General features: G+C 36.0%; 2 long non-coding RNA genes across 2 annotated transcripts; both read right to left on the bottom strand.

The window, feature by feature from the left end:
• Nucleotides 1–7,927: 7,927 nt before the first annotated feature.
• Nucleotides 7,928–9,179, bottom strand: LOC141622264 (uncharacterized). Its single transcript, XR_012532917.1, has 3 exons — nt 9,107–9,179; nt 8,375–8,458; nt 7,928–8,247 (listed from the first exon to the last, which is right to left on the bottom strand). It is a non-coding gene; the product is annotated as an uncharacterized LOC141622264 (long non-coding RNA).
• Nucleotides 9,180–11,802: 2,623 nt separating this feature from the next.
• On the bottom strand, nt 11,803–12,757 carry LOC141622263 (uncharacterized). The gene is made up of 3 exons (XR_012532916.1): nt 12,691–12,757; nt 12,215–12,304; nt 11,803–12,130 (listed from the first exon to the last, which is right to left on the bottom strand). It is a non-coding gene; the product is annotated as an uncharacterized LOC141622263 (long non-coding RNA).
• Nucleotides 12,758–14,252: the final 1,495 nt, after the last annotated feature.

Here is a 14,252-nt window from a genome sequence, read left to right as displayed (position 1 = left end):
TAAAAAATTTAATTCATTTTATTTATTTAATTTGAATTTTTTTCATGAATTTATTTTATTGAAAATAAAATAAGTTTTGGTTTGAAAAAATCAATTTGTAATGAACATCGTTTTAAATTGTATTTGAAAAACTCGATTTTTAAAGCGGTTTTACACACGATTTCAAGCTCGTTTCTCACTCTATTTGGGCACGAATTTCGATGCAACTTTGGTCCAATCCCCTCTCCTGCAACCAGTGTTCGAATCCCAGCCAAGGCCTACCCCAAATTCCCTCCATAGCCTATTCAATCCCCATCCAAAACAGCCCGTCATCCCCTCTATTTTCTGCACTCAGCCCGACACCTTTGACATCCTTAAACCCGTCTCAAAACCGATCTTTAACCCAACCCATCACTCATTCCCTATAGCTAGCGTTGGCAAAAGCTGACCTGACCCGCCCGAAAACCGACCCGTTACAACTCGAAAATTAGGTGACCCGAAACCGACCTGACCCGACCCAACCCGACCCAATAACCGATGACATCCTTATTTTTTCCAACCCGAACCCGACCTGAACTGACCCGATCCGACCCGACCCGTGACCCGATATTGACTCAACCTGATAGATAACCTTGTGTAAATAAAACCAATTTGACATTAATCTTAATTATTTTCACTTAAAATTACAATTAATACTCCTACACGTTGTTTAAACATAAAATTACCCATCTAAAACTAAATACATAAGAGAAAATATATGCTTATAATCTGACCCGATACTGACCCGACCCGACTTGTCACCCGTTGATGACCCGACATGAACTGTAACAGACCCGACCCGCCGCTAACCCGTTATAACCCGAACTCGTTATGACCAGACCCGCTTCGACCCGACCCGCAACCAATCCGAGTGACACCTCTACCTATAGCTCACCATGCCTACGTCCAAACCAACCATAACCTCATGCAAAAACCCGTGTCCAACACTCCATAAGCAGCCCAAACAATACGACACAAATAGCCCCTTGTTCTCGTTCAACTCAAACCTCAACCCAAAAGCCGCTCCAAACACCTACTAAACTCGCAACCATTAACCCTAAACCATGCCCTACTATCCCTACCATATTTCCATGCCTTGCCCACCAAGAAAAACCCTCATACAAATCCTAAAAGACCACGAAATAGCTGCTGGACAGCAGCTTTGCGAAGCAAGCCCGATTGCTTGTTGCCCTACTTCTACCCTTCATATCTCCCTATAAATACACTCTTACCTCAACCATTAACACGCCTTAGCAACATAGACCAATTACCAAGAATACCAAAGAAAGAAATCGTCCAAAAAATCCTAAACTAAAGCCGTGACAGCCGCTCAAAAACAGGGACACAAATCTTGTTTTTGAGTTTCTGTTGTGATCTTTGGCCTTGATTCTCGTGCTCAAACCATCTTAAAAATTCTGGTTTATTTCCATATTCACAAAATTCAATTTTTCTAATTTCCAAAACATCTTTCGAATTGAAAAATCGTTGAGAAACGAAGTCGTGGTGAGTGATTGAAAATCGCTGCTCAAGTATGCCTTTTAAATGTGTTATTTCGTGATTTCAAAATTCAATTTAATTGTTTTCGACGACGACGGCCCTTCGAGATAAAATCTACGATTGATTACGACCCAAGACAGTGTCAACGATACATGTAGATTGAGGGTACATCAAATCCTCCTTCTCTCCCTTTTATTTTGTTTTTTTTATGTTTGTTTTTTCATAGTTCGTTTGTATTTTGTTTATTATTGTTTATCGTCAAACATATTAACATCAAAACTAGTTTAGTCCGAGTATGAGTTAAAGTATCACGATAAATACCCGCGTTGACTCTAATTTAAAAGGGCTTAGTTTCCAGTGGCGATTATCCTCGCTCGTTTACATATCCTCGTGTTCAAGGGAAGGCATTAATAAAACGAACAATGACATTGTTTCACGCGTTTTGGCCTCTCGTTTGTTTTGCTCAATTCGACCAACCCTATGACTGTTTGCATGTTAACTCGACCTCTGATTGTTAATTTATTTCAATTCGATGACATTAGATCAATTTAATAGCCAAATTAGACATGCTAGGTGGCATCGACATAGCATATAAAATCGATCACAATTCTATAACATAATTGAATGTAACTCTTTTTTCACTTGATTTCTCGCTAGCATAGGAGTGCGTGATTAGAACCTTCCTATCAACACTCAATGAGTAAATATAAATCTCGTAAATTTTGACCTAATTTGACCTTTTAGTCCGTGTAGAATGCACATTTGCGCGACATCTTCTCAATCGGTCAACATCGTTTTCTAACTTGTTTTCTAATTCGTTTCCCAATTGATCTAACCTAATAAATCTAACCTAGAAGATAGGAAGGTCTCGTGTGTCTAGGGCCGTGTCTTTTGTAGTTTTTGTTTCGTTTTTTTATCATTTGTTCTTTGTTGTTTTGTAACTTGTAATTTATAGTTTTTTTTTATCGAGTTGTAATTTTCAAGTTTAGTTTACTTTTTTATCGAGTCAAAACCTTTTCCAAAAACTTTAGTCTAATTTGGTTATATGGTTGTACTCCAATTCATGTGAGAGTGTAGTAAATCGCATGTTGTTTAAAGCAACAAGGTCCGATTTATGCTAATGCATGCTTTGGTGCATGACCTAATATCTAATTTGATAAGAATAAGCGAAAGCACGTACTACGAGGAGTGACCCAAGGCCGTGAATCGTGTAAGCCGTGGGCCACCCTCTTTTGTGCACGTTTTCCTAGGCCGAATTGGCCGTGATGGGTGCCGTATATGGTGTCGTGTATAGCGTCGTATTTTAGATCGAGTTGTAACTTTTAATTCTTGTTGTGTCGGCATGAAATGCCTTGGTTGTAATAGGATAGATCCCAATGGCTCCCCCATTCCCACCAGCCTTGTTTGTTTCGTTTTGTATGTTGTTAGATCAATATGCTAAATTACAATTTTGACAAAGTTAGTTTAGTTGAATCTAAATCGACATAGGAACTTCACATGCTAGGGTTTATAAAACGATGTTTTCATATCATATATCGTAGTAGTTACGCCTGTGTTTGAAATCCGATACTTGACTTAGTAGAGATCGTTATTGACGGGCGGGATTAGGTGTTCTTATGGGCTTCCTGACACGTACTGTCGCCCCTTACTCAAAATCTATGGTTTGTGGACCCGTCTAAATACCATTGGATTACGAGAGTAGTTCATTCGAGTGATATAGGGTACACGTCTTTGTCTTTAATCACTCGTAGTCGATTGACTTTATGCTTTTTGATGAAAAGTGTAAAGTTGACTTGAACGGTTCCAAGTTCTCATAAAAATTGGTGGCGACTCTAATTTGTCTTAATTTGATTCGAAGGAACCTTGAGTCGATGTGTCCCTATGGATCCCGTGGACACAGCTCCCGCGAGCGTTGTCCACACATGGCAAAAGGGTATGTAAATAATTTGATGGATAAAAAATGGTTAAAAAGATAAAAGAGTGGAGATAAAACAATACCGCGCAACGGGTCATAGGATCCTTCTCAGCCCTCCCATGAATATTAGGGGTTGTGTTTGGTTGGGGGTGTGGAATGAAATGTAATGGATACCACCCATGCAAATGTTTGGTTGACCATTTTTGGAATGGATTTAGAAAACCAAGGGATTCTAAATCCACTCCAACCCCTGGAATCTCATACAATGATCTTCCCTCAAGTTTCTAACTTCTTCCTTAGATAGAAAACCTAAGATTAAGAAAGAAAAAAAGAAAACCCCATATTGCTGTTGTTCTACTCTCGTAAATCTTCATCATCTACTTTTATCATGATTTTTTGCCTTTATAAGAAAACTTACCTGTGATTCTTCATGGGGTATACATGATTATTACCTTAAAAAATTGTTGTCGTATATGGGGCTGTATGACAACTCGTTGTATGACTATTATCTTACAAAAATGGTATTGTTGTATAATTAACATTGATTGATGCACATGATGAATTATTAATGTATAATTGAACACGAAGACTGTCATAATTATTGTTGGTTGATTTCTTTGGATGTTTGTGAAATTATTGTTAAAAGGTTATATACAATCCATTACAAAATAAAACCAAACAAATGTTAAAAGGTATGAGGTTGTAACTTCATTCCTCCCTAGATTTTCATCCCAATCCATTTGACTAATGACTACGCAAATCCGGTGTAAAAATAAAGGTGTACCTGATTCAAGGAAACAAATAGCCTTGCTCTTTCGCTAAAATCAACAGGTTTAGTTTTTAAACTGTTCAATCCGTCACTTGAATAGCGTTTGATTTTGTTCAAACCATTATCAATAAAATCTTTTGAGTTTGATTTTATTATGGTTAAAGATTTTGTTAATGATTTTTTTTTGTTTGAATAGAAATATTAAGGTTTTCGAAACAAAATAAACCATAACTCAGATCCGAGAATTTCCAGAGAGAGGGAGAGTAGAATAGTTTCAAACGGAAATTAGGGTTTGCATTTATGATTGAGAAAAAAATGTTTGGACTTGTGAGTTGAACTATTATTGGTTATTCGACGTTTTTATCTTGACCACTTTGATAAGAGATAATTTAAGCCGTGAATGTTTATTTTTTAATTGTTGAATGTAACTAGATCTTTTAAGACTAAAATTAAAGTAATTTTTGTCACTAATAATAAAAGTCTAATTAGGGGTCTAACACCTTCAATAGTAGCCGTGATCTTAATCTTTTGGTTAAAGATTTTATAACATCTGATAAACAATGAGATGTTGGTAAATTATCCAACTTAATGAATAATGATATTGTAAATCAGCATACAAACATTTCACTGCCACATAATGATATTCCAGATACTCTCATTTGGGGGTTGTCCGTGGATGGAAATTTCTCTACCAAAACAGCAACATGGTTAGCGCAAGGTTTGTTCGATCAAACTCTTTGACAAAATTTCAGTTGATTTGGAAACTGAATATTCCAAAGTTAAATTTTTTTCTTTGGAAAACCTGTGTTGACGGCCTCCCAACAAAAGTGGCCAAGTGGTTAGCAGGTGGAAAGACTGTTCTACCCTCGGCTGATGGACCCATGGCAGGCCGGTGGGCCCTGTTGACTCCGTGCCGAGGGGTTTTGGATGCGAGTACGCGGATGTGTCTCCCGGCTGACTGATTGACCAGCCGAGACCCAAGTGACAGGCCGACAGGCTGCGTCGGTTAGGCTCCGTGTGTAATTCCAGAGCAGTATTGTTTACCACGCAAGCTTGGTGAATGGATGTCCTTCCTTGCTTTGACTCTTCCTCTCGGTCTCTTCTGAAACGATGAACAAACTGAGGGCTCGGCTTTGCACCGAGCGTACTCACTCCGACGCTCAAGTCAGTGAACTTAAAGGGATTAAGTTGTATGTTACTTGACAAAGTATATTGTAGAGAGATAAGGAAGTTTATACCAGATGAATAGTGAGTTTTAGGTTAGAATGTGGATCCTTTTCTCGTTGAGAGAAGTGGAGTATTTATAGACTTTCACCTTTTGTCACGTAGTGGCCAAGTGGCCAAGTGGTTAGCAGGTGGAAAGACTGTTCTACCCTCGGCCGATGGACCCATGGCAGGCCGGTGGGCCCTGTTGACTCCGTGCCGAGGGGTCTTGGATGTGAGTACGCGGATGTGTCTCCCGGCTGACTGATTGACCAGCCGAGACCCAAGTGACAGGCCGACAGGCTGCGTCGGTTAGGCTGTCCAAGGTGTTGACTTGCTGTGGATATCTTTGACCTTGCTCAATATGTTGACTCGGTCAGCGGGTGCAGAATATGCCCCATCAAAAAGGTAGGCTGCTCAAGAGTCATATTAATGTTCCACCTCATTGTGTTTTATGCAACTATCCTATTGAAAATAAAGATCTTTCTTTTACAAATGTCCCTTGATTGAGTCTGTTTTCCAAGGCATGAACATTATTAGCTTTAACATTTTTTGTCAAAATATGATAATATTGCAAGTCAAAGTTTTGTAATGAAACTCAATTAACTCAAAGACTTAATTCTAAAAGATGATTTCATTAAGATTATCTTTATCTAATGGAATGCCCTGTTTTATAGAAATAACATTATCATTAACAATGTTCATATCAATATCAACAAACTTAATACTTTATGTAATAATAGCATTAGGATCTGAAACGAGACTATATAAGGATCTCAATAATCCTGAAAAAGACGAGTCAACTAGAACCAATTCTAGTAAGGAAGAAATCTGGTGGGAGAAACCTAGAAATGGTTTCCTAAAGCTAAATTTTGACGGTTCGAGAATATAAGGCAATAAAGCTGCTTTAGGATATTGTATAAGAGATCATAATGGTAATGTCGTTTTGTTAGGAGCAAAAAAGTGTGGATTCAATAGTATTCTTGTTGCAGAAGCTCTCGGTTTAAAAGAAGGCATTTTAGCAGCTAAATATTTAGGAATCTCAATACTTATTGTAGAGAGTGATAATTTAAATGTTATTAACTTAATTCGTACATAGGCGGATCTAGGGGGCCCGGGTGGGCACGTGCCCACCATGAATTTTCCGGAATAAATTTTTTATAAGTAACAAAAATGATTAATAAGTTTATGTGGTTCAGTTGGTAAGCTCTTTAGTTGACTCTTGAAAGGTCACAGGTTCGATTCTTGGTTACATACTACCTTCTCTACCATTGAACCACTTGTGTTTAGTGTTTATTTGTGTTTAGTGTTTATTTAAATATTAGAATATAATATATCTTATCATAGGAGATATTATTTATTTTTATTTACAAAGTACATTTATTTCAAATTTAAATATTTCAGAAGAAAGTTCAAAATAAAATACTATTTTTTAAACTAAAAAAATTATTAAAATTAGTTATTTTTCTATTTTTTGGGAGGAAAACAAAATCCGTAATAAAAAAATGCGGTTTAAAATAAAAATAATGTATCGGAAAAAAATTTTGTGCCCTCCTTTCGATAAATTTCTGCGTCCGCCCCTGAATTCGTAGTACTTGGCAAATTTCTTGGAAAATCTCTAGTATGATCAAGGATGTGAAATTAAACTTTCATTGTTTCGATTAAGTCATAATTAAACATTGCTTCCGTGAAGCCAAAAAGGTTGTTGACTTTATGCTTTCTATTGGACATTCATGTCCAACTCTTTCGAGGTGGTTTGAAAGCCGGTGGCTTCAACTTACTTCAATCATTCGAAAGGATGATATAGGTTGGTCCTACCCAGAAAACCAATGTAGTTTTATCTTATAAAAAAAAAAAAAAAAGAATCCAACTAATATTATGTTATATGAAAATAATTTAAAATGTGATGCGACTAAATTTTTTGGATGGTATACACAGTCCGAGTGAAATTGAGGTCGGTTTACGAGTAAATGATGAAGATACGGTGGCTTTAGAGAGTTAGTAATATACCTTCTTTTTTTTTTTTTTTTTTTTTTTTTTGTAATGACTAATTAAACTTACCTCAAACTCTACTTTTTCATTTTAGTTTTTTTTTCCACGACCGAGACTACTTTTCCATTAAGTGTATTTTTTTAGTGACATAGATCACTCTCTTTGCATTATTTCAGATATCAAATGTAACCTATAAAGAAAGTAGAGCTGTTCATGGGTCATCCCGTCTATTTAGCCCGGTCCACTCCGCCCGTTAAATAAGCGGGTACGAACAAGGGATTTTAAGAAAAATACAAAAGCCAAGCCCACTAATCCGTCCGAAACCCGTTAACCCGCTTGTCCGAGGGCAAAAAATGTAACATAAGCTCTACCCATGTACGGCCCAAACCCGCATTTAAACACCTCTAAAAGAAACTACCAACTCGTATTTGAGATGTGTTTATATCAGTTGTCTAATTTACGGTTTTATGGCGGAGGCGGTTGTCAAAACGATCAACTGAGACTTGCAATAGATTTCTATATTACTAGATCAAACTCAATAATCATCGTTCATTCATCAGACTACGATTTTTCATGGAAACAGGTTCTCAATTAATTTAGCCACCATACTCGCAACTTTAATTAAGCAAACCAGACACCGATACTAAATACTAAGCACAATAAGTAGTCGAGCAAACGAGAAACAAGAACAAACACGAGTACTAGAATCGAGTCTATGGGTTAGTCAGTTGCTTGAAGATTGGCAGCCTCATCCTTACATTTGGCTGCCTCTCTCTTTGCCTTGCTATCTGCTTCAACCCTAGCCGCTAACCTTGCAAAATCTTCTTCCAAGGATGGTCCTTCCAGATGTCGTCTGCAATGAATAGCTTAGCTAGTGAGGTGAATTATTATTATTATTATTATTATTATTATTATTATTATTATTATTATTATTATTATTATTATTATTATTCGGCGTAAACAGAGGGAGAAATACTCACTCATAAGCTCGAACACAAAGAATCCCCACTACATAGAAACAAACCAACTTGAAGCGCTGATAAAGGAAAGAGGCCCCAGCCATCCTGATGAAATTATGCATGCGAAAATACAAGCCGGAATTAAACAACTTAAAATTGGGATAAATTATTGTACCAAGAAAAATTGTTGATTGAAATAAAAAGATAAAACAAGAAAAGCCAACAATCACATAATAAACCACCTAATAGTTGAGAAACAACAACGGAATACAAACCGGAAATAATCAACTTAACTCGAAAAATAGGGCTTAATTAAACTAATTAACTGGGAACAAATAATTGTTTAAGACGGTTTTACACTAATTAAAACAAATCACAACTGGTTGTATAATATGCATTGTACAACCATATACATTAATCCGAGCTTATATGCAATTTTATCGAGTTTTGTAAGAGTTTATTTTTTTTATGTTTAAGTGTGTGAGTTCAAAAACTTTAAAGATAGTTCAGATTCTTTTTAATAAAACTCGAAAACTTTAGTACACAGCTCGAATTCTACACCATACAACCGTATACAACTGATTGTATAATCTACTAATTGAAAACAAATTGTACCAACAAAAAAACATCAAATCGAAATTAATTAAACCCCATAATCACATTAATCAATCAATAAATCAATGTAACAAAAACAATCAAATTAACTTAACCCAAATAAGAGATGGCGGAAAGAGGGACAGAGAGAGATGTTACCTGATGATTTAGGGTTGTAGATTTTTCGATGCGTAGAAAATCAATAAACGACGTGTGTTTTGTTGTTTGTATTATCAGGCTTATGTATGATGCTAACATACCCTATTTAAGTCGGTTTATCTCTTTTCTCTTTTTTCTTTTTTTTTTTTTTTTCTTTTCTTTAGTTGCGACTGAGATTAAAAAGACAAACCATTGAGATAAATGGAGTAATAAAATTACAAATACTAGATTTTGTGCCCGTGCAATGCACGGTTATTAAATAATGAGATTCAAATTGTAAATTGTAAGAAAAAATAAAAATTGTACATTGTTTTATTGGCATAGTTTAGTGAGATGGGAGTAATTATGAATATGATTATTGCCCAATAAGAAAAGTTGGCTATATAACATTGCCTCGGCCACCTTTTCATAAGTCAATTTGGATATAATTTTTAAGATAAATATCTACTAATTCTAACAAAATTTATCGTTTTTTTTAAATTATCTACTAATGAAGTGCGGCTTCAATTAACGTGATGCATACATTAATATATTATCGTTTATACTTCATATTTTTTAAGATCTATAAATATTATTAAAAGGATACCCTAAAATGACCAATTAAAGCCACGTAGACAATGCCACATGACAAAAATTTAATTGTGACATGGCAAAATTTATTATGACATGGCACTAATCTATACAATGTAAATTTACTAAATTAACCCTATTAAGTCGGTTTATCTTTTTTTTTTTTTTTTTTTTTTAGAAGTTGCGAAACCAAGATTAAAAAGGCAAACGATTGGAGAAGCCAATTGGAGATGAGGCGAGTCAAACTAGGATAAGAAATAGCTGACCTTTTTATGTTGTCGGAGGGCTTAACTCATGTTTTAGTACTAAGATTAAAGTTGATGCGAGTTGGTGTAATTCCTATGACGCGCCTATAGGTTGGGTTGTTTTTGGTAGGGAAGGTGGCGGTATTTTTTTTTTTTTTTTTTTTTATGACGAGGGGTTGAATCCCCCCATGCTCATGCATTCCCGCACCACAACATGGATCATGTAAGTCACCCCTTTCGGGGGCTGCAGTGGCCAAGTAATCATCGCCCCAGCTGGTAGTCGGACCCGGGACCTCTCAACTCCTGCATTACTGCAAGCTTCAAAGTTTAACCCGACTACCACTAGGCTAACACCACTTGGTTAGGCGTTATGTTTGAAGGGGTATTAAGATGAGGGGTGAGTCAGCTTTGCAGGCAGAGGCATTGGGTATCCAAAGAGCCCTAGTGTGGGCGCGTGATAATCGACGATTTCACCTCGAGGTTGGATCGGACTGCCTTCAACCGGTGAATCAAATTGCGGGGATTGAACTTGGATATCACCTTATCAAAGGGATCCTTGAAGACATTTTTCTTATGTTTCCATCTTTTCATTGCTTATGTTTTAGTTATGTTCCTAGGAGTTTAAATAAGATTGCGCATGGCCTCGCACAAAGGGCCATGAGAATGTAGGATAACTTGGCTATGGTACTCAGACTGGTACGCACATGTCTCAATCAACTGTTCAAATCAAATCGGAAGTCACCATGAGTGCTCTGATGGATCCACTACTAATGATTCTTCGAGTTGCAAGCTAACATTTTGGAGGATAAAAGTTCTTAAAGTTTTTCTTCATAGGTCTTAAAATCTTGTCTAAAATGTAAACGACAGTCAGACATAATAATTATAGATAATCCAAAGCGTAGTAAGTGTAGGAGATAAACTGACGATCAACCAGATGTATGTGTCTCTGGAAATATAATCACAAATCATTTTGTGCCGTCTACCAGATGACTTCTATGATGTGGGTCTTGATAGACCCTTCATGTCTTTTGAGGATTACGAGTAAAATTTGGAGCTCCGTTCACCTGAAGTTATTTTACTTGACAGGTAATCTCTGGATACGCGGTTCAATTGATTTTACATTTACATCTTTCGTGCTTATGTTTCTCAAACTCGATTGGAAGTACCTCATATTGGACTCCTTGGACTCGTCCATTTTTATAGACAATACATTTGTTTTTGGCTTAAAACTAACAGCAAGTCTCCAGAATTTGTGTGAAACTAATTGCCTAAGTTTCATACTCATGTCGAGTCCCTAGATTCAAGCAAGAGCTGAATAAACAAAAGTTGTACTGGTAAAGGTCAGCATAGTGATTTCTCTTGATAAGATTATGTCATTGGTCTCTCGCTTGATAAAATTAACTAGTTCAAGGCTGACAAGGGATGTTGCCCCTCAACTCGTATTTGAGATGTGTTGATATCAGTTGTTTAATTAAGCAAACCAGACACCGATATTAAATACTAAGCACAATAAAGTAGTCGAGCAAACAAGAAACAAGGACAAACACGAGTACTAGAATCGAGTCTATGGGTTAGTTCAGGGCCGCCCCTATAGTTTTGGGGGCCCTGTGCGAAATCTTAAAGTGAGGCCCCGTACCATTTTTATCACTTGTAAAAGAATAATTGGAAAAACATATGTAAACTATTTTAAACAATTTTTGTATGGCTAGTTTATGTCTCAATTCTCAAAGAAATGTAGTACATAAATAAATGTCTTTTCCATTATTCAACAAGTAAGTGTCACCGTGGTTAGTTCTATAATATAGAAGCAATGCAACCTAGGTTCGATTCTTGTTAGCCTTATTTTGCTATGAATTGAACAATCTTATTGTGTAAAAATTTAACAAAATTAAATATGAAGCCAGGTTCGAACCCAAGACTATTAACAAGTTATACCATAACTCTTACCGCTAAATTAGGCTGATTGTTATGCTAAAAAATGCGCTAAATTAAATTAAATTATTAACCAACACGGATATTTCTTGCGAATGGGACCCTTCAAGTCGGGGACCCTGTGCGACCGCAACACTTGCACGGCTCCTGGGCCTTACGGGCTTCCGCCTCTGCATTACGGGCTTTCGCCTCTGCAGTATCTTCCAACATTCTGGCATACAGGAGCTTCCTAGCAGGCTCAATGACCGCAGGATCATCACCAGGAAATATCCATTTTCTGAAAATGAAAACCTTGGCTAATAAGTTGAAGAGACTACATAGGAGTATTAGGCGAACGTTAAATACAGGGAGAAATACTCACTCAATCACATTCGCAATACCAACTGATATTCCGAAAGTTAAAGCTACATCTAGAAGCGAGTTTATCATCCCGAGCGACAGTAGGTTGGTCCTGAATGCATGCATGCATACAAGAATACAACTTGAATCAAATATATACATAAATTAAACAAAGTAACCAATTTATTCAAGGATTAAAACATGAAGTTGAGAAACAACAAAGGAATACAAGCCGGAAATTCCTGTAAGACAGTTTTACATTAATTAAAACAAATAATAGGGCTGAATTAAACTAATTAATTGGGTACAAATAATTCTGTAAGACGGTTGTACACTAATTGAAATAAATTGTACCAACAATAAAACATCAATTCGAAATTAATTAAACCCCATATAATAATCATATTAATCAATCAATAAATCATTGTAACAAGAAACAATCAAATTAATTTAACCCAAATAAGAGACGGCGGAAAGAGGGACAGAGAGAGATGTTACCTGATGATTTAGGGTTGTAGGCTTTTCGATGCGTAGTAAATCAGTAAACGACGTGTGTTTTGTTTGTGCCCCAACAGGCTTATTTATAGGCAGGGGCGGCTATGGGCCGGTTCAGGCTGAGCCCGGGAACAGGGCCTCCAAAATTTGGGCCCAAAAAGGGAATTTCTTGGTCAGTTTTAAAAAAAAAAGAAAAAAAAAAGAAACTTAGATCTTTTCCAAATCTCTGTATAACTGACATCATAATAACATTTAAGATATCAATTAGGCAATTAGCAATCAATCAGGCGTAAACTTCCCTTTCCCAAGATTCCCATAATCCCATTAATCTCATATACCCAAAATAATTAAACTTCTTATTTTCTGATTATATATCTCTATCAAATAGTCAAATCCACAATGATCACTTGTATTCTCCAAACTTTCCATTCAATCAGATTACCCATCTAACAAAAGTTCTAGCTATAATTTTGTTTTAAAAACAAATTCATCAATTTCTAGTAAAAGAGTACAGAAGAGAAATCTCAGGTAAAAATTTCATCTAATTTTATGAGTTTTTAGTTTTAATTTATTTATTTAACAATTATATTATAATTTCTGTCATCTTAATCATCTAAAGGCCATAATTTATAATTGAGTACTTAATACATGTTTGGCCGTTTGTGACACTGTGACAATCTGACCAAGTGAATCAATGTCAATTGTCAAGTTGTTAATTTTGTTATAGTTAATTAGTTATACATAATTAAATTTCATTTAATTATTCTAAATCATTTATTTTGTATTTTGTTCAGGTTTGGTTGATCAAATTTGGGAGTTTTCGAGTAAAAATGAGGAGTATAACTAATAAGGACGAGAGATACAATTGATGCTATTTTGAATAAATAGATGAATTTATCAAATTTTACTTCTATGCCTTTGTTTTTTAGCAAATGAATAATGGCACTATGTTTATTGGCTATATAAAAAAAATTTTTAAAAAAATTGAGGCCTCATTTTATTGCGGAGCACCGGGCCACTCTTATTGTTAAGACGCCCCTGTTTATAGGGATGTCATTGGGGCGGGGCGGTGGTAGATATAGGCTCCCCCGTACCCGTACCCACCAAGAAAAACTCGTACCCATCCCCGCCCCGCCACCCGTGGCGGATACAAGTTTCCAAAACCATCCCGCCCCAACGGGTGGAAATATAAAACCGTACCCGCCCCGCTTACCCATTAACCCGCTACACCATAAATTTATTCGATAATTTTTTTCGTAAAGTTAGTTTAATCATATTAATTTCCATTTTTTGACTTTATCTTTATAATTTTATTTTTTCACCAAATAAATTAGTAAAAAACTTTATAAAATATCTATTATTCACATTATATTTTAGAGTAATTTATCAAATACACCCTCAGCAAATGCACTTTTTTAAAATAACTCCCACCTCAAATTTTTTTATTTTTTTACACCCAACTTAATGGCTCCGTTCAAAAATTGCACCCAATAACGTTTCCCGGCAGCTTTTCCGTCAGTTTTTAAATTTGTTGAGTTAAAACCTATTTTTTCGGACCATTTTGC

Source organism: Silene latifolia, chromosome X (genome assembly GCF_048544455.1).
Source record: "Silene latifolia isolate original U9 population chromosome X, ASM4854445v1, whole genome shotgun sequence".
Taxonomy (NCBI): domain Eukaryota; kingdom Viridiplantae; phylum Streptophyta; class Magnoliopsida; order Caryophyllales; family Caryophyllaceae; genus Silene; species Silene latifolia.
This window is presented reverse-complemented; position numbering and strand designations above follow the sequence as displayed.